Genomic DNA, 23,979 nt, shown 5'->3' on the forward strand with positions numbered 1-23,979 from the left:
GAGTTCTATAGATGTCTATTAGGTTTGCTTGGTGCAGAGTTGAGTTCAGTTCCTGGATATCTTTGTTAACTTTCTGTCTCGTTGATGTGTCTAATGTTATTGTTGTTATTTCTTTCTCTTGCTTCATTGCCCTAGCCAGAACTACCAACACTATGTTGAATAGGAGTGATGAGAGAGGGCATCCCTGTCTTGTTCCAGTTTTCAAAGGGAATGCTTCCAGTTTTTGCCCATTAAGTATGATATTGGCTGTGGGTTTGTCATAAACAGTGGGGTGTTAAAGTCTCCCATTATTATTGTATGGGAGTCCAAGTCTCTTTGTAAGTCTCTAAGGACTTGGTTTATGAATCTGGGTGCTCCTGTATTGGCTGCATATATATTTAGGATAGTTATGTCCTCCTGTTGAATTGATCCCTTTACCATTATGTAATGGCCTCATTTGTCTCTTTTGATCTTTGTTAGTTTAAAGTCTGTTTTATCAGAGACTAGGATTGCAACCCCTGCCTTTTTCTGTTTTCCATTTGCTTGGTAGATCTTCCTCCATCCCTTTATTTTGAGCCTATGTTTGTCTCTGTATGTGAGATGGATCTCCCGAATATAGCAAACTGATGGGTCTTGACTCTTTATCCAATTTGCCAGTCTGTGTCTTTTAATTGGAGCATTTAGTCCATTTACAATTAAGGTTAATATTGTTATGTGTGAACTTGATCCTCTCATTGTGATATTAGCTGGTTATTTTCCTCGTTAGTTGATGCAGTTTCTTCCTAGTATTGATGGTCTTTACATTTTGGCATGTTTTTGCAATGGCTGCTACTGGTTGTTCCTTTCCAGGTATAGGGTTTCCTTCAAGATCTATTGTAGGGCAGGCCTGGTGGTGACAAAATCTCTAAGCATTTGCTTGTCTGTAAAGGATTTTATTTCTCCTTCACTTATGAAACTTAGTTTGGCTGGATATGAAATTCTGGGTTTAAAATTCTTTTCTTTAAGAATGTTGAATATTGGCCCCCACTCTCTTCTGGCTTGGAGAGTTTCTGCCAAGAGATCTGCTGTTAGTCTGATGGGCTTCCCTTTTTGGGTAACCCAACCTTTCTCTCTGGCTGCCCTTAAGTTTTTTTCCTTCATTTCAACTTTGGTGAATCTGACAATTATGTGTCTTAGAGTTGCTCTTCTCGAGGAGTATCTTTGTGGCGTTCTCTGTATTTCCTGAATTTGCATGTTGGCCTGCCTTACTAGGTTGGGGAAGTTCTCCTGGATAAATATCCTGTAGAGTGTTTTCCAACTTGGTTCCATTCTCCCTGTCACTTTCAGGCACACGAATCAGATGCAGATTTAGTCTTTTCACATAATCCCATATTTCTTGGAGGCTTTGTTCATTTCCTTTTACTCTTCTTTCTCTAGACTTCTCTTCTTGCTTCATTTCATTCATTTGATCTTCAATTACTGATAATCTTTTTTCCAGTTGATTTGAGTCGGTTACTGAAGCCTGTGCATTTGTAACATAGTTCTCGTGTCATGGTTTTCATCTCTATCCATTCGTTTATGGACTTCTCTGCATTGCTTATTCTAGTTATCCATTCTTCCATTCTTTTTTCAAGGTTTTTAGTTTCTTTGCACTGGGTACGTAGTTCCTCCTTTAGCTCTGAGAAATTTGATTGACTGAAGCCTTCTTCTCTCAACTCGTCAAAGTCATTCTCCGTCCAGCTTTGTTCTGTTGCTGGCGATGAGCTGCATTCCTTTGGAGGGGGAGATGTGCTCTGTTTTTTTGAATTTCCAGCTTTTCTGCACTGCTTTTCCCCCATCTTTGTGGTTTTATCTGCCTTTGGTCTTTGATGATGGTGAGGTACTGATGGGATTTTGGTGTGGGTGTCCTTTCTGTTTGTTAGTTTTCCTTCTAACATTCAGGACCCTCAGCTGCAGGTCTGTTGGAGTTTGCTTGAGGTCCACTCCAGACCCTGTTTCCCTGGGTATCAGCAGCGGAGGTTGCAGAAGATAGAATATTGCTGAACAGCAAGTGTTGCTGTATGATTCTTGCTCTGGAAGCTTTGTCTCAGAGGTGTACCCAGCCGTGCGAGGTGCGAGGTGTCAGTCTGCACCTAGTGGGGGATGTCTCCCAGTTAGGCTACTCAGGGGTCAGGGACCCACTTGAGCAGGCAGTCTGTCCGTTCTCAGATCTCAACCTCTGTGCTGGGAGAACCACTGCTCTCTTCAAAGCTGTCAGACAGGGACATTTACATCTGCAGAGGTTTCTGCTGCTTTTTGTTTAGCTATGCCCTGTCCCCAAAGGTGGAGTCTACAGAGGCAGGCCGGCCTCCTTGAGCTGTGGTAGGCTCCACTCAGTTCGAGCTTCTGGGTGGCTTTGTTTACCTACTTAAGCCTCTGCAATGGTGCATGCCCCTCCCACAGCCTCACTTCCGCCTTGCAGTTAGATCTCAGATTGCTGTGCTAGCAATGAGGGAGCTCAGTGGGCGTGGGACCCTCCAGACCAGGAGTGGGATATAATCTCCTGGTGGGCCGTTTGCTAAGACCCTTGGTAAAGTGCAGTATTAGGGTGGCAGTTACCCGATTTTCCAGGTGTTGTGTGTTTCAGTTTCCCTTGGCTAGGAAAAGGAATTCCCTTCCCCTTGCACTTCCCAGGTGAGGAGATGCCTCACACTGCTTCAGCTCTCGCTGGTTAGGCTGTACCCACTGACCAGCACCGACTATCTGACACACCCCAGTGAGATGAACTCGGTACCTCAGTTGAAAATACAGAAATCACCCATCTTCTGTGTCACTCATGCTGGGACCTGGAGGCTGGAGCTGTTCCTATTTGGCCATCTTGGGCACCCCCGGCTCAGTGTTTCTTAAGCATTTTTAACCTAAGCTAATACAAGTTGAGTATCCCAAATTCAAAAATCCAAAATCTGAAACTTTTTGAGCACTGACAGATGCTCAAAGGACATACTCACTGTAGAATTTTAGATTTTGGATTTTGGGATTAAAGATGCTCAACTGGTAAGTATATAATGCAAATATTCCAAAAAAAACTATCTGAAACACTTCTGGTGCCAAGCATTTCAGATAAGGAATACTCAACCTGTACATTCTTCAAAATAAAATCCTTTTCAAAAAAAAAAAAAGATGCCATCATTGTTATAGAAAAAGGCATGAAAGCCATAAAGCCCCAAACAATAAACTTCTGTTGCAGAAAACTGTGTCCAGATGTTGTACATGACTTCATAGACTTATGACAGAGCCAATCAAGTTAATCATGAAATAGATTGCACATATGGCAAAAACAGGTGGAAGAGTCAAGAGTTTCAAGACAGGAATATTGGAAAAGTCCAAGAACTAATAGATACCATGCCACAGGAATTTGAAAATTTTTAAATGACGACTTGATGGAGATGAGTGCTTCCGAAACAGTGCCAGATGATGAGGAAGATGTAGATGAAGCAGTGCCAGACAAGAAATTGACACTAGACAATACGGAAGAAGGGTTCTGAGTATTCAAGACTGCTTTTTTATTTTTTACAAGATGGACTTTTCTATGATATGGGCACTGAAACTAAAGCAAATGGTAGAAGAATTGGTACCATACAAGAAAATTTTTAGAGAAATGATAAACAAAAAAGACAGACAGAAATTATGATGTTTTTCTGTAGTTACAATGAGTGTTCCTGTCTCTCCTGCCTTCCATTCCACCTCCTCCACCCCTCCCACCTCTGCCACTCCTGAGACAGTGAGGTCAACTCCTCTAGTCCTCCTTCTCAGCCTTCTCATCTTCACATAAGAATACAGTATATAATACATATAACATAAAAGCATGTGTTAATTGACTGTTTATGTTATCAGTGAGGCTTCCAGTCAATATTAGGCTATTAGTAGTTAAGTTTGGGGGAATAAAAAATTACACATGGATTTTCGACTGTGCAAGAGTCAGAAGCCCTAACCCCCACACTGTTCAAGAGTTAACTGTACTTCCATATTATACAAACTCTTCCTGAGAACAAATAAAGAGAAAACACACCCATACTCATGTTTAAGGCAAGTATAATGTTTAAATCAAAATCAAACCAAGACAACACAATTACAGACCAATCTCACTCACAAACATGCTTGTCAGGAACACAAACAAAATATATTAGCAGAGCAAATCCAAGAAAAAAATTAAAGACATGAATCATCATGTTCAAGGTTGCTTAAATTTTAGAAAATATATTATAGAATTCAACAAATTAATAGGTGATACAGGCAAAATACACTAACTTCAATATGTACAGAAAAAAAATAGATAATATATTCATTCACAATATTTTTAAAAAGTCTCTTAGTAAATTAGGCATAGAATGGAACTTCCTTAGCCTGTTAAGGGGTATGGAAACATAACAAACATACTTAAAAATAAGATATAAAAGTATTTCCATTTATATATTGACAGTGAGACAAAAATTGATACAACCATGTTGAAAATGAGTTTGATGTTTTTTTATCTAGTAGAGTTGAGGATATGCATACACTTTATCCTAAAGTAGTGGTTTTCAACAGGCATCTTGCCACCATCAACAGGCATCTTGCCATGTCTAGGGAGTGTGTTGGAAATGTGTATGGGGCAGGTTGGTTATCACAATGATTGAAGGGGAATTATTGACATTGACATTTAGTGGCATCAGAGATATTAGGCATCCTGAAGTGTTCAGGACAGTCCCAGGCAATAGAGAATCCTGCCTAAACTTTTTAATATTAACCTTGACATGCCTACAAATGAAAAACCTGTTTATAATTACCAGAGGCCAGAACCTACCTCCTTTTGTTACATATAAACATGGTATTTTTGCATGAATTTACTATATACTGAATTTTCTAGGAGTAAATCTACCAAGTAGATTGAGAGAATAGTATATTTTCTTTTGTTCAGAAATTTATCCAAGATTATTGTTTTAGAAAATCATGTCACCAATGATAATTACACTTTGTGGTATTATATTTGTAGCTGTCACATTCATGGCAATCAGTGTATAGATGTAAATATTTGGCCTCTTCAGGTAGTCATGTTTCAGCATTTACACATTTAAATACATCATTATAAATCACTTGCATTTAATTTTTCCTTTAAATTCCAGTTAGGACATTGTGCTCATATTTTAAATATGTGTATAGGTAGGTTATGTTATCTATGAATTTCACTTCTTCACTTCTGGTTAATAAAGAAATTGGTACAAAATATTTGTTACAAAAAGGGAACTGGTAGAGTTTTTCAAGATGACTGACTAGAGGCACAAGACACTTGACTCCACCACAAAGAACTAATCAACTGGGAACGACCAACATCACAGCTGACAAAAGTTGCAATACTGGTTGAAGCAAACGAGAGACCAGCCTAAAATTTAACAGAGTAATCTACTGCATGAGACAGCTATACTGGGCTTTAAATAAGGTCCTACATATCCCTGGGGGTCTCCAAGTCTGTGCACATGCTCAGGAGAAACTGAAGAGTGCCTCACTTATCTACTAGACTTTGCCTAAATGTGAGGTGTTATACAGCAGGAAGTAATAGCGAAGGTAATTTCTAAACTGTGTAAATCTGGAATGCATGCCCCAGCCCACACATAGATACTTTTAGCAAACTGTGGAACCCTCCTCATTGGCAGAAGGTGTTTAAGCATAACATATGAACAATCATTGGATGACCACTAAAATATGGCCCAGCAGTTACCCCCTGGAAGCTAGCATAATAACAACAACAATCAAAAAAACTGAGTAAAAGCATCAGAGGCCACACCCTGTGGGGGAGGCCAGAAGGCAGTGGAATAGCAAAATGCTGAAAGAAAAAAACCCCAAATTTTCAACTAAGAATTCTATATCCAGCAAAATTATCCTTCAAAAGTGAATGTGAAATAAAGAAATTCCACAATACACAAAGAGAGAGAATTCATTGCTAACAAACCTACCCTACAAAAAATACTAAAGTAAGTTCTTCAGCTAAAAGGAAATGACACCAGATGGTAACCTGAATCCATAGGAGGAAATAAAGAGGATTAGTAAAGGTAATTATATAAGTAAACATAAAAGAGAAAATACATACTTTTCTTACTTTCTTTTAAAGGAAAACTACAAAAACAATATTTTTAAAACTGTGTTGTTGGGCTTATAACATATTAAGATGTAAAATATACTGTATTAATAGCACAAAGAATAGGTGGAGAAAACTTCCCTGTGTTGCTGAATTAAATTATTATTAATCTAAAGTAGGTTATTTCAAGTTGACATACATATTGTAATCCCCAGAGCATTCAATAAAAAAGCTCTAGAAATTACAGTAAAAACATCAGGAGGCTGAGGCAGGAGAATGGCGTGAACCCAGGAGGCGGAGCTTGCAGTGAGCTGAGATCGCGCCACTGCACTCCAGCCTGGGCAACAGCGTGAGACTCCGTCTCAAAAAAAAAAAAAAAAAAAAAAAAAAAAAAAAGAAATTACAGTAAAAACATCAAAAAAGGATTTAAATGGTACACAAGAAATTAGCTATATAACATAAAAGAAGGTAATAAAGGAGAAACAGAGGAACGAAGAAGTCAAGAAACAATGAAATAAATGAATAAAGCCAGATGTACATCTGTAAGTATAAATGGGTTAAACAGTCTAATCAAAACATAAACATTGTGAGACGGGATGAAAAACACACTCCAAGGATATGCCAACTACAATAATGGAAAGACACACACACTTTAAATGTGAAGACATAAATAGGTTAAAAGAATAAAAGAATGAAAAAATCATATAAAACAAAGAGCAACCATAAAAGAGCTGGAGTGGTTAGACTGGTATCTAATATCAGACAAAACAGACTTTAAGAAAAAAGTGCTACAGAAAAAGATGGACATTTTATAGTGATGAAAGGGTCTATTCATCAGGAAGATATATAATTATAAACATACACACATGTGAAACAAAACTCTCCCCAACTAATTCTATGAAGCTAGTCTCTGACATCAAACAAAACAAATACATTATAAGAAAAGAAGCCTACAATTCAACTTCCCTTATGAATACAAATGCAAAATTCCTTAACAAGATGTTAGCAAATCAAATTCACCAGTATTTCAAAAAGGATTGTATATCATGACAAAAAGAGATTTATTCCAGGAAGGCAAGTTTCGTTTAACACCCCCAAATTAAGGTAATACCCTATGTTACATTAGTTAATAATGTATCGTGTAGAATAAAGAACAAAAACCACATGATCATTTCTATAGATGCAGATAAACCATCTGACAAAATCTAACACTCATTCATGATCAAACATAAAAACTCAACCAATTAGTAAAACTTCCTCAACCTGATAAAGAACATCTACAAAATATGCACAGCTAACATCACATTTAGTGATGAAGGACTGAATATTTCCCCTAAGACCAGAAAAAAAACAAAGATGTTCACTCCTGTCATTCCTATTCAACACTATACTGGAGATGCTAGCCAGGGGAATTAGGCAAGGAAAAGAAGTAAAAGGTATTCAGGCTGGGGAAAAAAAGCAAAACTGTCCTTGACATAATCCTGAATGAGAAAACCCTAAGGAATATACCCACACACTCACATGCACACGTACACATGGACACATACATACACAATATTAAAACTAATAATTCTACTCAAAGTCACAGGATACCAAATCAATATGTACAAAGGCAATTTGTATTTCTATACACTTGCAAAAAATCATAAAGTGATATTATAAAAATAATTCACAACAGTACCAAAAATTAAAATATTTGGGAATAAATTTAACAAAAAAAGTGAAAGATTTTTACACTGAAAACTACAAAACATTGTTGAGGAAAATTAAAGAAGATCTGAATAAATTGAGAGGTATTTCAAGTTCATGGATTGAAAAATCCAATACTGTTAGTTGGCAGTTCACCCCAAACTGATGTATAGATTCAGTGCAATCTCTACCAAAATCAAAGCAGAGTCTGGGCATGATGGTTCATGCCTATAATCCCAGTGTTTTGGGAGGCCAAGGCAGGAGGATGGCTTAAGCCCAGGAGTTTGAGACCAGCCTGGGCAAAATAGGGAGACCACATCTCTACAAAAATATTGTTAAAATAGCGAGGCATAGTGGTGCACACCTGTAGTCCCAGGTACTCAGGAGACTGAGGTGGGAGGATCATTTGAACCTGGGAGGTTGAGGCTGCAATGAGCTGCAATTGTGTCATTGCACTCCAGCCTGAGCAACAGAGCAAGACCCTGTCTAAGAAGGAAGGAAGGAAGGAAAGAAGGAAGGAAGGAAGGAAGGAAGGAAGGAGGGAGGGAGGGAGGGAGGGAGGGAGGGAGAGAGGGAGGGAAGGAAAGAAGGAAGGAAGGAAGGAAGGAAGGAAGGAAGGAAGAAATTGACAAGATGATCCTCATATTTATATGGAAATGGAAAGAAACCAGAATACCCAAAACAATGTTGAAAAAGAAGAACAGAATTTGAGGATTCACCCTTCTCAATTTAAATACATATTACCATGCCACAATAGTCAAGACAGTAGGGACTGGCATAAAAATAGAAATATAAACTAATGGAACACAATTGAGAGTTCAGCTATAAACCCTTATATTTATGGTCGATTGGTTTTCAAAAAAGGTTCCAAGGCAATTCAACAGGAAAAGGTTAGTTTTTCAACAAATGATGATAGTACAACTGGATATCCATATGCAAAAAGATTAATGAAGACCTTCACCTTACACCATATACAAAATAACTCAGAATGAATCAAAGACATAAATGAAAGAGGTAAAACTATAAAACTTTTAGAAATATAGGAAAACCTTCAAGATATTGGGTTAGGCAAAGAATTATTAGATACAACACCAAAAAACACAATTGACAAAAGAAAAAAGATAACTTGGATTTTATCAAAAATAAAGAACTGACAGCCCCTCTGCCACTGCCATTGTAGCAGCTCTGTCCTTGCTGCCCTCAGACTGGGGAAGGAATAAAGAGCCTGAGGGATTTACTTGCACCTCTAACATGCCACAGTTGCCATACAGAATAGAGCCAAGTCTCTCATCTCTGTGAGCCTCCAACCCCCTGGTCTTCACCAAGCAGGGCCCCTGGCTTGGGCCCACAGAACAACTGCCCTACCTGCTGGCTGAACATTCCCATTGTCAGTGGTTTTGTGTTGCTCTGGGGTAGAGCTCCCAGAGGCAAATGAAATGCCCTTTGAGACTGCCACTGCAGTGGTACTGCCCTTGCTGCCCTTGGATTGGGGAAGGAACAAACACCCTGAGTGTTGTACTCATACCTCCATCATGCCACAGCCAACCAAAGGAGAAGAGGCTAGTCTGTCTTCCCTGTGAGCTCCCTTCTCCCTCTCCCCATTCATCACCAGGCAGGGCCCCCTGGCTCAGGCCCACAATGCAGCCACTCCACCCCAGGATGAATGCTCCAAATGATAGTATCTCTGCATTTCTCTGGAGTGGAGACCCAAAAGACAAGTGAAAGGCCCTCTGCAATTGCCACTGCCAAGGTCCCTGCCCCTGCTTCTCCCAAGCTGGGGAGGGAACACAAAGTCTGAGTTCACCCAAAGGCTGCATGTGAAGCCCAAGAGTGTCAAGCCAAGCTCTGCAGCCAGCATTCAAGTGGGAGAGGAGCCCACACCCTCAGAGCACTAAGAGGGAGTACGGCTGCAAACACAAGGAAATAGAGGAGTCACATGGCTGAGCAAGAGCCTAATGGCCATTATACTTAAGCACCATCTACTGGATCACAGCCCAAATTTTGACACCAAAAATACTTAGTTAATATATCCCTCTGTGAAACCAAGGACGAGAATTCAGCTACAAATAAAGACCCGCACAAAGCACCAGCACTCTGATAATGTCCGGAAATGAGATCAACTAACTATACTCAAATTACACCACAGTTAAAGAAACATTAGCCCACACAGAGGAGAAAGAACCAGCACAAAAACGCTGACAACTCACAAAGCCAGAGTGTCTTTTTTCCTCCAAACAACACTAGTTCCCCAGCAAGGATTCTTAACCAGGCTGAAATGGCTAAAATAGCAGATACAGAATTCAGAATGTGGATAGGAATTAAGATCATTTGAGATCCATGAGAAAGTGGAAACTGAATCCAAGGAATTTAAGGATTACAGAAACACAATACAGGAGCTGAAAGATGAAATGGTCATTTTAAGAAAGAACCAAACTCATATGATAGAGCTGAAAAACATACTACTGTCCAAGAAAATTTCCCAAACCTCACTAGAAAGGCCAACATTCAAATTTAGGAAATTCAGAGAACCACTGCAATAACTATACAAGAGGACCATCCCCAAGACACATAGTCATCAGATGCTCCACCAGGCTAACAGCAGACCTTTCAGCAGAAATCTTGCAAGTCAAGAGAGATTGGGGGCCTAGATTCAGCATTCTTAAAGAAAAGAAACTACAACCAAGAATTTCATATCCAGCCAAACTAAGCTTCATAAGTAAAGGAGAAATAAGATCTTTTTTTAGACAAGCAAATGCTAAGGGAAGTCATTACCATCAGACCTGCCTTACAAGAGGTCCTTAAAGGGAGTGCTAAATATGGAAACAAAAGACCATTACTGGCCACCACAAAAAAACACTTAAATACATAGACCACTGACACTATAAAGCAACCACACGATCAAGTGTACATAATAACTAGCTAACAACAAGATGCCAGGATTAAATCTGCACATATCAATATTAATCTTAAGTGTAAATGGCTAAATGCCAAAATTAAAAGGTATCCAAGTGGCGAGTTGGATAAAGAAGCAAGACCCAGTGGTATGCTGTCTTCAAGAGTCCCATCTCACATACAATGACACCCATAGGCTCAAAGTAAATGGATGGAGAAAAACCTACAAAGCAAACAAAGAACAAAAAAAAAAAAGCAGGGATACTATTTTAATTTCAGACAAAATAGACATTAAACCAACAATGACGAAAAAAGGCAAAGAAGGACATTACAAATGGTAAAGAGTCAACAAGAAGACTTAACTATCCTAAATATATATGCAGCCAACACAGGAGCACCCAGATTCATAAAACCAGTTTTCAGAGACCTATGAAGAAACTTAGATAACTGTAAAATAATAGTGGGAGATTTCAATACCCCACTGACAGTATTAGACAGATCCTCGAGGCAGAAAACTAACAAAGATATTTGGGACCTGAACTCAATATTTGATCAAGTGGAGCTAACAGACATCTACACAACAATCCACCTGAAAACAACAGACTATACATTCTTCACATCTGCAAATAGCACATACTCTATCGACCACACAGTCAGCCATAAGACAATTATCAGCAAATTAAAACCAACAACAACAAAAATCATACCAGCCACATTCTCTGACCACAGCACAATAAAAATAGAAATCTATACCAAGAAGATTGGTCAAAACTGTAAAATTACACGGAAATTAAACAACCTACTCCTGAATGACTTTTGAGTAAACAATGAAATTAAGTCAGATATCAATAAATTCTTGGAAACTAATGACAACAAAGATACAACATACCAGAATCTCTGAGACACAGCTAAAACAGTATCAAGAGGAAAGATTATAACATTCAATGATTTAAAAAAATCAATGAAATCAATAAGACTGGTTTCTTTAAAGAATAAATAAGATGGACTGCTAGCTAGACTAACAAAGAAAAAAAGAGAAGACATAAGTAATCAAAAATGAAAATGATAAAGGGGACATCATCACCAACCCCACAGAAATACCAAAAAAAAAAAAAAAAAAAATCAGAGACTATTATGAACACCTTTCTGCACACAAACTAGAAAACCTAGAATAAACTGATAAATTACTGGAACATACAACCTCCTAAGACTGAACCAGGAAGAAATTCAAACCCTGAGCAGACCACTAACAAGTTCCAAAATTGAATCAGTAATGAAAAGCCTACAAACCAGAAAAAAACGCAGTTACAGAAGGATTCATAGCTGAATTCTACCAGACATAAAAGAAGAGCTGGTACCATTCCTATTGAAACTATTCCAAAGAATTGAGGAGGGACTCCTTCCTAACTCCTTCTTTGAGGCCAGTAGCATGCTGATACTAAAACCTGGCAAAGACACCACAACAAAGGAAAACTTCAGGCCAATATCCGTGAAGAATGTAGCATGCCAAAAAGCTAATTCACCAAGATCAAGCAGGGTTTATCCCTGGGATGCAAGGTTGGTTCAATGTTTGCAAATCAATAAATGTTATTAATCACATAAACGAAACTAAAAACAAAAACCACATGTTCATTTCAACAGATGCAGAAAAGGCTTTTGATAAATTTCAGTATCCATTCATATTAAAAACTCTCAACAAACTAGGCACTGAAGGAACATACCTCAAAATAATAAGAGCTATCTATGACAAACCCCCAGCCAACATATACTGAATGAGCAAAACTGGAAGCATTCTCCCTGAGAACTGGAACAAGACAAGGATGCCCACTGTCAACATACTATGGGAAGTCTTGGCCAGAGCAATCAGGCAAAAGAAAGAAATAAAAGGCACTCAAATAGGAAGAAAGGAAGTCAAACTATCTCTGTTTGCAGACAATATGATTTTATGCATAGAAAACCCCATAGTCTCTGACAAAAATCTCCAAGATCATATCAACAACTTCAGCAAAGTTTCAGGCTACAAGATCAATGTGCAAAAATCAGTAGCATTTCTATACATCAATAATGTCCAAGCTGAGAACCAAATAAAGAATGCAATCCCATTCACAATAGCCATAAAAAGAATAAAATACCTGAGAATACAGCTAACCTGGGAGATGAAAGATATCTGCAATGAGAATTACAAAACACTGCTGAAAGAAATCAGAGATGATACAAACAAATGAAAAATAATTCCATGCTCGTGGATAGGAAGAATCAATATTGTTAAAATAGCCATACCGCTCAAAGCATTTTATAGATTCAATGCTATTCTTATCAAACTACCAATGACATTCTTCACATAATTAAAATAATATTATTCTAAAATTCATATGGAACCAAAAAGGAGCCCAAATAGCCAAAGAAATCTTAAGCAAAAATACATACCTGGAAGCATCACATTACTTGACTTCAAACTATACAAGGCTACAGTAACCAAAAGAGCATGGTACTGGTACAACAACAGACATATAGACCAATGGAACAAAATGGAGAGCCCAGAAATAAAGTTGTGTGCCTACAGCCATCTGATCTTTGACACTGACAAAAACAAGTAATGGGGTAAATACTCCCTATTCAACAAATGGTGCTAGGATTGCTGGTTGCTGTGTGTAGAAGATAGAAACCAGACCCCTTCTTTACACCATATACAAAAATCAACCAAAATGGATTAGACTTAAATGTAACAGCTAAAACCATAAAAACCCTTGAAGAAGACCTAGGTAATACCATTCTAGACATGGGCCCTGTCAAATATTTCATGACAAAGACATCAAAAGCAACGGCAACAATAACAAAAATTGATAAATAGCACCTAGTTAAACTGAAGGACTTCTGTACAGCAAAAGAAACTATCAATAGAGTAAATAGACAACACATAGAATGGGAGAAAATATTTGCAAACTAGGCATCTGACAAAGTGCTAATATCTAGACTCTATAAGGCACTTAAATTAACAAGCAAAAACCAAACAACCTCATTAAAAAGTGGGCAAAGGATACGAATAGACACTTTTCAAAAGAAGACACACATGTGGTCAATAAGCATATGTAAAAATGCTCAACATCACTAATCAATGAAAACCACAATGAAATACCATCTTACACCAGTCAGGATGACTATTATTAAAAAGTGAAAAATAACAGATGTTGAATGTTGCAAAGAAAAGGGAACACTTATACACTGCTGCTGGGAATGTCAGTTAGTTCAGCCACTGTGGGAAGCAGTTTGACAATTCCTCAAAGAACTTAAGACAGAACTACCATTTGACCCAGCCATCCATTATTGGGTATATACCCAAAGAAATATAAATCATTCTGCCATAAAGACACATGCATGCATATGTTCTTCACAGCACTACTGACAACAGCAACAACATGGAGTCAACCTAAATGCCCATCAATGGTATATGGGATAAAGAAAATTTGGTACATATACACCATGGAATACTAAGCAGCCATAAAAAGAATGAGATCATGTCCTTGGCAGCAACATAGATGGAGTTGGAGGCCATTATTCTAAGCAAAGTAACACAGGAACAGAAAACCAAACACCACATGTTCTCATTTATAAATGGGAGCTAATGTTGAGTACACATGGACACAAACAAGGGGACAACAGACACTGGGGTCTACTTGAGGATGGAGGTTAGGAGGAGGGTGAGGATCAAAAAACTACCTATTGGGTACTATGCTTATTGCCTGTGTGATGAAATAATATGTACGCCACACCCCTGTGACACACAATTTATCTATAGAACCAACTGGCCCTGTACCTCTGAAACTAAAATAAAAGTAAAATAAGTAAAAACCTTTGTTCTTCAACATACGATAGTAAGAAAATGAAAAGACAAACCATACACTTGGAGAAAATATTTTCAAACTACATATCTGATAAAGGACTTGTATATAAGCAACTCTTACATCTCAATAGTAAGGAAACAACCTAATCAGAAATGGGCAATATATGTGAGGAGACATTTCTCCAAAGAACATATACAAATATCTAACAATCAAATAAAAAGATGCTCAATTAGCCATTAGGGAAATGCAAATCTAAATCACAATGAGATACTACTCCACACCCACAAGAATAGCTACACATTTGAAAAAAAAAAACGGGGAAATAACAAAAGTGGTGATGATGTGAAGAAATACATTGCTAGTAGTTCATATAAATCTAACAACTGTAAAATAGTACAGCCCCTTGGGAAAACAGTTTGGCAGAAAATTAAACATACAGTTATAATATGACCAAGTAATTCCACTCATAGGTGTTTAACCAAGAGAATTGAAAATGAACATCCACCCAAAAACTTGTACACAAATGTTTATAGCAGCTTTATTCACAATAGCCAAAAGATAGAAACAATCCAAGTGTCCATCAACTGATGACTAGATAGACAAAATGTAGTATACTGATGCAATGGAATATCACTCAGCTATAAAAAGGAATGAAGTATTTATATATGCCACAACATTAATAAACTTTGGAGACATTATTTAGATGAAATTTTCAGGATAGGCAAATCCGTAGGCACAGAATGTAGATTACTGGTTGTCTGATGCTGGGAGTGGTAATGAAGACTGACTGCAAATGGTCAAGGAAGATGTCACTGACGTGATGCAAGTGTTCTAAAATTAGATTGTAGTGATGGTTGCACCACCCAATAAATTTATAAAATCACTTTAAATACATGAATTTTAGGGCACGCTAATTATCCTAAACATGTTTTTAAACACATTCAGCATCAAGAAAACAAAAGAGAACATTCATCTCTTTACTTTGCCAATTTATTAGGGATCACACAGAGGTCATTAGGTTGTTTGTTGTTGTTGCTGTGGTGGTGGTGGTGGTGGTGACAGTAAGGGTTGTGGTTTTCTCATGAGAGTCGAAGGTCAAGCAACCATTTGGTCTTTTAAAATAAAAATTTTAAAATCAATTAAAAAAGAATGTTGCTGGCTTGAAATCTGGAGTGGCCATAGGGGCAAAGAGAAGTGGATGGATTTTTTAAATATTCAAGATGTAGAAGTGACAAGATTTTGTAGTGGTTAGATATAGGGAGTGGGGAAAGGTGAGGAGGCCTCAGACTGAGTATGCTTAAAGTTGAATTCCTGTTGTCCTCCCGAACTGGCTGTCCTCCCGTGCTGCCAATCTCAGTGAATGGATCAGCATCCTGGCACAGAGTTGACATTCATTGATTGCCTTTGGAGTGAACGAACAGAGTATGATGAATAGAGTAAAAATATGGCTAAACGAGGCAGACATCAGGTCCTGCCAAATAGCCAGTAGAAAACTCACCCTTAAGGTTGGCTCAGTAGATGTCCAGCACAATTTTCTTCTCACTTTTCAAACCATTTGGGGAATCATGAGGTCTTTCTCTCGTCCAGAAGAACGCTCACCTACATATCAGTCACTCCTTCCCTAGAACCTACAGGTATGGAGCAGGCTGAGTTCTTTCAAGGGTTTCTTATCCTGTAAATCTTTACACAGGGCAATGGCAGGTGCATGTACAGCCCATATGAGCATGGGGGATGCTTAGTGTTATAGAAAGGGGACCACAGTGGTGCCCAACTGATGGATCTGCGTTCTGTTTTGCTCCAAGCAGGAAGAGACTCTTCCCAACAAAGAGGTTTATTAATCTAGGGGTCCCCCTCCCACCCCTTGGAGGCAGAAAACACAGCTGTCAGAAATACTGTAAACACCAAGTGATCTGCTTGGCTGGTTTTACTGTTGTTCCCAGGGTTGACAAGCAGAAATACAGAACAAATGGTGGTTCCTGAAACAGACGCCAAAACAAGGAAGTGATCTGTTCCAGTCCAAGCTTCCAAGAAATAAAGAACTAGGTGGGGCACACTAAACAAGCCCCCAGAGTCAACCACTGCAGTAAACATTCCGTTCATCACACTGTTTATGAGATAAAGTATAAGATTTTTAACACTTATGATAAATAACCATACTTAATGTCTTGGGGTGGTTGTGACAATTATAGTATTTTGCATAATATATGGTCACCATTATCATTATCACCAGTTCCTTGATGAGGAGAAACCAGAAGTTGACACCAAAATGTTGATCCATAATGTTTATAGGCCTTTCTGTTTATAGTTAACTTAATGTAAAATAAAGTGTATGTAATTTTTACTACAGTGTGTCCTGAAAGGGCAAACCAAGCTACAAGCAACACTAAAAGACTACTGCATGGGAGTGGATTATGAAGGTGTTTCTTAAATATGAGAGCTCAAGTTTTTCTTTCAGCGACTGAGTTAAAGCACCCAACTTGTTTATCATGAGACTTTTGCTAGGCAGTGTACTATGTCCACTCAACACACATCATTTTAGGCAATCATCTGGTTAAAATGTTTAATAGTATGGCATTCAGAAACACATTCTTTAGAGTTGACATTCAATTAATGGTTTGAATGTCGTTTCCAGGGCAGTCAGGAGTATTTAAAGGCTTTTCCATTGTTTTCGGAAGAGAAAGAAAACTTCCTAGCCTAACTTACCCAGTGCCTTGCTTCAGAGGGGCAGACAAAGGGTAAAATCTGGGCAGAGAACATTAGTTGATATGAGAACGAAAGAAAGTGCTGCAAGATCTTGTAGACAGCTGAGTTCCACCTTCCACTCTACTGCCGAACAAAGTGAGGCAGGGAGAGGGCAGGGACTCGCTGAAAGCTAAACACCAAGTCAGTGACAGATCCAGGGCTGTAAAGTTCGACCGAGATTGAAACAATGTACACTGGGCGTCAGTCCCAACGCCAGCTTGCTCCAGCTCTTCCAGCTCTTCCTGAGCGCTGGGCCCATCTGGCCTCACGCTGATCTCCGGGCAGACTCTGTAGCGCAACTGGCACAGATCGTGACGACAGCCCTGCGGCAAGGCAGGAGTGGCCTTCTCCTCCGCCAGGGTTAAGGTGAGTACCACCGCCCTTGGGCCCAGCAGCCCGGGTGAGAGCCTCCGCCGCCCACTGCGACAGGCCTGAAAGCCAGCGCCTGGGCAAACCCACCCGCAGCACCCATCGGGACACCCCTTCCCTGACCCACGGGACGGAACCCACCTGTGCTGGAGGTCGTGACTCCTAACTTCGCAGAGTGGGCAGAATTCCAAGCAAGGAGAGCCTCGGGAGGCAGCCTTTCACCCGCCTTTTGCCTTTTCACCCCCAAAACCGTCGACCCGACGCTCCCCTCCCCCAGCCCGCTCGGGCCCAGCGGAGAGCCTCTAGGCCCCGCCCCACTCCTTCCGGCTGTGCGGGGTGGGTGCCTCTGGCGCCCGGGACTTCGCCCGGTGCTAGGGCGTCACTCTCCCATTCTGAAGGATTGGGCCGGGGCAGTCAATCGCCTTTATTAAACAGATATGAAGCCATAGGTGCTTCTATTTATGGTGGTTTATAAAGGTTTACTAGAACTAAAATTCTACTACCTTTCCACCACTTTCTTGACTTTATGGTCGTCATATACCGCTCGTTACTCCCATCGATTCAGCTGAGCATCTTGAACCCAGGGTCCAGATACAGTGCTATGTACAGTGAGCACTAGAAGGGAATACCCATTAGGAACGAAAAATGCATATATTCTAAAAATGGGAAATTGTGCAGGATTATATTGATTCGAGATTAAAAGTGTTAATCTAATGTCAAAAAAGCAATAAAGGAATTGGTTTGTAGAAGTCAGGATCAACAAAAGAGGAAAAAGCCTCCACACCTTTGCTCTGGAATTCCTTCTGCCATGAATGCTCTTACCCCACACTTGTTTATTTGGAAAACGGCTACTCGTTATTTTTGACTCAATTTAGATAGTACCTCCTCTGTGAAGCCTTCCCTATCTTTCCCAAATAAGTTTGTATTCTTCTTTTCCCTGGGTCCAGTATGCTCAATGGATCTCCTACAGACCTCATGAGTACCACTTATTCTAGATTATAATTTCTCTTTCTGCATGTCATTGTCCTCTAATGAATAAGTAGCTTCTTGAGAGTAGAAAACTTGTATTTTTCATATTTGTTCTCCAAGCACAGTCTAAAATGTCTATATATTTAATAAATATTTGTTGAAAAATTTCTGGAACCAGGGTGTAAGCAAAAGGACATATCCAGAGTATGAATGTAACATAAAGAGGAAAAATTAAATACAATAAGAATCTAGATTTAGTCTGACTGGTATTCGTTCATGCAATAAACATTAATGAGTGCCTACTGTATGCCAGGCACTGCACTAAGCTCTGGGTGTAAAATGATAAACAAAGTCCAGATATAGTCCATGCCCTTATGCCCTTATGTTTAAAGAACAAATTGGAGTTGGCCAGGCAAATGGGAAAACGAAAAAAGTTTTAGGCAGAAACAACAGCATGATCCAATGTCCTGTAATAGGAAGATCATAACTGTAGCAATTAGAGTGAATGAGCTCACTAAAGGTAAGCTGAAATCAACACAAAGTACTCAGAAAAGGCAAGAGTTTGATAGACAACACCTGTTTGTTTGAGTCAGTAAAAGAAGCAAGTTTCCTTAATAATAGTAACCAACATTTATAAAATGTTCACTATATGCTAAACACTAGGCTAAGTGTTTTATATCAAACACTTAAGGTAGATGATATTATTTCTACTTTAAGGATAAGGCAACCGAGGCACAGATAGGTTAAGCAATTTTCACCAGGATCACAGGGCAGTTAAATTTTAGAGCTGAGATTCAAACCTAGGTAATCTGGTTCCAGACTCTAGGGAGCCTGGATATTTTACTTTTAATAAAATATAAATTTTGCTTGTAATAAAATAAAAGTCAGATATTTTACTGTTTCCTCTGTGTGTGTGTGTGTGTGTGTGTGTGTAGCAGGTCACATGGTGTATGACACAGAGTGGAACTTCTTAATATTTTTGGAATGAATGAATAGCTGAATAAAAGCAATAGGTACAAATGTGCTAGAAAACAAAATAGAAAAAAAACAATAGTATCTGGGTCTTTTTGTGTTCCCGCCACACCAGCTATTCCTAGAACACACCAAACTTGTTCTTGTTCTGCTTCCAAAATATAATCTGCTCATGCATTTGTCCCTCACTGTACTGCTAACATTCAGGACCAGAGTTTGGCTTTTTTTTTTTTTTTTTTTTGGTGAAAGGTCAGCTGGTAAATATTTTAGGCTTTTTGAGTCACATACAGTCTCTGTCTCCAAGTATTAAATTCTGCTTTCATAGAGTGAAAGAAGTCACAGACAATACCTAAATGAATGAATGTAGGTATGTTCCAATAAAAGTTTATTTACGGCCGGGCGCGGTGGCTCAAGCCTGTAATCCCAGCACTTTGGGAGGCCGAGACGGGCGGATCACGAGGTCAGGAGATCGAGCCCATCCTGGCGAACACGGTGAAACCCCGTCTCTACTAAAAAATACAAAACACTAGCCGGGCGAGGCGGCGGGCGCCTGTAGTCCCAGCTACTCGGGAGGCTGAGGCAGGAGAATGGCGTAAAAACCCGGGGGGCGGAGCTTGCAGTGAGCTGAGATCCGGCCACTGCACTCCAGCCCGGGCGACAGAGCCAGACGCCGTCTCAAAAAACAAAAAAACAAAAAAACAAAACAAAACAAAAAAAAAGTTTATTTACAAAAACAGGCAAGAGGCAGGATTTGCCCTGTGGACAGTAATTTTTAGACCCTTGCTCTAGGCCAAATTATCACCATCTCTTGCATAGACTACTGTATTAAATGATGTCTGAGAGTCATCATCTTTGACTAACATCTATACCTTGGTTTTATCAGCATCTCAGTGAAGCTTTAATGATCTCTAATCATATTCATAACCTTGAGTTCTTGAAATGTGGTTAAAACTATGTGTTAATTGTGATTTTGAACTTTGATTTATCAAAGATGGTCTTTAAAAGAACTAACTACTAGTGATCTTTGAAAGAGTTAAAAAAATAAGGAAGATTTATAATGAAAGTAGTGACTTTAGCCAGAAAATAAATATTCTGGACACAGTGCAATGTTGAATTTGGCTGAAACTTTGGTCTATGACAAGAATTCTGCTATGTACCCTATACAGAAACAAATAAATGCTAAAACTTTGCAGAAATCATCTAGACCATACAAAATTTTCCTCACCTACTCATGGACAAAAATTTGGTAAAGCTGAAGGGTATATTAATTTGTGTCTGGGGTTATGAACATTTCTGACTCTGGGGATATGAACATTTCTGACTCTCAACAGAAATGTGATTCAGCATAAACTTAGTAACCTATATAATTAATTTTGCAGTGAAGAAGTATTAGTTATTACTCACTAGTTAAAAGTTGTCAAAACCTACCTGAAACTAACAAGCCAAAGAGAGAAATTTATGGGAAGATAATAAGGTGTTTCACAGAACTCAAGAAGGATTGGAACAATCAAAACTTTTAAAAAGGCAAGGTATAGTTAGGTCTCAAGAATTGTCAAAAACAAGGATTCCAATGACATTGACTCTATCATTCTTTTACCCCTATTCTTCCCTGCACATTTATCTGCGCGCGCTCTCTCTCTCTCTCTGTCTCTCTCTCTCTGTCTCTCTCTCTCTCTCTCTCTCGCCTTCGCTCCCTCCCTTGCTTTCCTCCCCACTCCTCTCAAGCTCTTTTTGTTCCCAAGTCCATGTAACAGTAGATATGGTTACGGACACCTTCCTAGATTTTCATATTACAGATTCAACCACTGAAGAGAGACACTAAGCCAGATCAGGTCCTCTGAAAAGCAGATGCCGAGATGGAGTTACAAATCTAGAGATCTATCGTAGGTAATGGCTGGCAAGATAAAGAGGAGATTACAGTACAGCTCTATGGAAGTCTCAACCACCCCAACAGAGATTGCTAATTAGAGGAATCCTGCGTTAGACAGAATTCTTGTGCTCAGAGATTGGCTGCAGATGCCTGGGAAGGGAATGACCTTGGATCAAATGATGCAAAAATATCCCAAAAGTGCTCCAGCTGGAGACTGTTAGCTGACTCCACTCCTCATAGTAGGTTTTCCCTTGAAAGATCTGAGAGGCACTTCCTGGTTGCCATAGACCTTTATGGTCCTATCTCCATAAATCTATGAGGGATTTATTGGCCAAGTTTGAGTCTGGTGGCCACCCAAAACCAATCAACTGTAGCTAGGTGAGCAATGTCACATATACCAAAGGATAATTTTCTCAGTTTTCCTGGGGCTGAGGAATTCTCCTGTAATGTGCTAAAACCACAACAGTCCAGGGCAAACTAGGATGGTTAGTTATTTTAGTAGTGCCCAGGTTGATAGGGGTGGGAAAGTTAAAACCGTCGCATAATATCCTACTATATAAACAATTGTACTTTACTGCATTTATGGAGGAAATTCTATGTATAGTGGTTTTATTGGATTAGGAGAATTTATAAAGGTCTCAGAAGAATCCCCTTGAAGATGACAAAAGTTTCATACTTTATTTCTTGCATGCTGATTCTCTTGTGCATCTATACATTCTTCCTCCATCTAGAATGCGCTTCTCACAGCAACCTCCCTCCCCTCACCCTTGTCCTCACTGTTAGAAATGCTTCTTGCCCATTTCTCTGGTTTCCACATGGAATTATTTATCTAAATTAAGATTAAACCACATAATAAATGTCAAGCACCTATCATAGGACATGACATAAAATAGGGGCTTGTATCAGCCAAGGTTCTTAGTTGCATGCAACAAAAGCTGAATCTGACTGATTTAAGCGCGAAAAAAAGTTATGTTGGGAATGACACTAGACCAGCACTCCTGCCGTTAGAAAAATCATAAAACTGCATAAAATGTGCAAGGAAACTGTTTAAAGATATTGAGCAATAGTCAGCACATGATTATGATCCCCAGGAAAAGAGAAACTCACAAATTAAGCCCCAAGACTGCCTCAGCTCTTTGCCTGGTGACTATTTTCTGATCCCAGCATCAAGAGCTAGATTTCAAGCTGAGCTTGCAGTCTCATTGAATGAAGGAGGCAAAGATCAGAGCTCAGGGTAGTGGAAGCAGCTGAAATCTATGGAGCAAGGCATTAGAGAAGATAAGCTGTGCAGATGTTGGGATGAGTAAACATATGTCTTAGGGTTTCCAGCAAAACTTTAAAAAGAGGAGGAGTTATAGAACTTCTTGGTTTCAAGACTTACTATGAAACTACACTTATCAAAACAGTGTGGTACTAGAGTAAGAAATAACAAATAAGTCAATAAAATAGCTCAGAATCCAGTAATAAACCTACATATATTATGGTCATATATTTCTTTGGTTTTAACCTTCTATTTTGAAATAATTATCAATTCACAGGAAGTTTCCAAAAAAATACAGGGAGGACCTCGTGTACCCTTTACATAATTTCCTCCAATGGTAAAATCTTGCCTAACTCTGGTACAGTATCAATCCAGGAAACCGACATTGGTAAAATCCACAGAGCATATTTGAATTTTACCAGTTACACGTGCATATGTGTGTGTGTAGTTCTACAAAATATTATCATATGTGTAACTTTGTATAATGACCACCACAATTAAAATATAGAACATTTCCATTGCCACAAGCTTTCTCATTGTTGCACTTTTATAGCCACACTCACTTCCCTTTCTCTTTCTCAACACCTGGCAACCATTAATATGTTCTCCATCTCTATAACTTTGTCATTTCAAGAATGCTATGTTAATGGAGTTAGGCAATATGTAACCTTTTGGGAGTGGCTTTTTTCTACTCAGCTTAACTCCCTTTAGATCCAGCTAAGTTGTGTGTGTCGATAGTTGATTCTTTTTTATTGTTGAGTGATATTTCATGGTATGTATGTATCAGAGTTTGTTCAACCAATAACCCACTGAAGAACATTTGAGCTGTTTTCAGTATTTTTCTATTGTCAGTGAAGCTTCTATGAGCATTCCTGTACACATGGGTTTTGTGGGAATACCAGTTTTAATTTTTCTGACCTAAATGCCCAGAAATACAATTCCTGGGTTATATGCTAGTTGCATATTTAATACTTTAAGAAACTACAAAACTGTCTTCCAGAGTGGCTGTACCATTTTATATTCCCACTGTCAATGTATGAGAGATCCAGCTTCCATGCAACCTTTCCAGCATTTTGTATTGTATTTTTTATCTTAGCTATTTTTTATGTCAGGTATTCTGACAGGTCTGTGGTGATATCTAATTGTGATTTTAATTTGCCTTTCTCTGATGATGAATGATATTGAACATATTTTCATGTGCTTATTTTCTATCTGTATATAATCTTTGGTGAAAGGTTTCTTCATGTCTTTTGCCCATTTTCTACTTGGATTGTTCAGCATTTTTTATGGTTGAGTTTTGAGAACTTTATATATTTAACATACT

The 23,979-nt window shown here is 38.8% G+C and overlaps 2 protein-coding genes across 7 annotated transcripts in view; one reads left to right on the forward strand and one right to left on the reverse strand.

The window, feature by feature from the left end:
- Window positions 1–17,894, reverse strand: part of TMLHE (trimethyllysine hydroxylase, epsilon) — a 103,782-nt gene extending 85,888 nt beyond the window's left edge. For 4 of the 6 annotated variants that reach the window (XR_013412908.1, XM_077989017.1, XM_077989015.1 and 1 more), the window contains exon 1: window positions 17,725–17,894. The gene's annotated coding sequence lies outside the window, so the exon portion shown is untranslated. Of the gene's footprint in view, window positions 1–15,970; window positions 16,101–17,724 lie in introns of all 6 variants that reach the window. The other 2 variants (XM_077989016.1, XM_077989018.1) reach the window with 1 other exon arrangement.
- SPRY3 (sprouty RTK signaling antagonist 3) overlaps window positions 17,519–23,979 on the forward strand; it is a 166,400-nt gene continuing 159,939 nt past the window's right edge. Inside the window, exon 1 of the mRNA XM_028842203.2 lies at window positions 17,519–17,580. The gene's annotated coding sequence lies outside the window, so the exon portion shown is untranslated. The remainder of the gene's footprint in view (window positions 17,581–23,979) is intronic.

This window comes from Macaca mulatta, chromosome X, assembly GCF_049350105.2.
Source record: "Macaca mulatta isolate MMU2019108-1 chromosome X, T2T-MMU8v2.0, whole genome shotgun sequence".
Classification (NCBI taxonomy): domain Eukaryota; kingdom Metazoa; phylum Chordata; class Mammalia; order Primates; family Cercopithecidae; genus Macaca; species Macaca mulatta.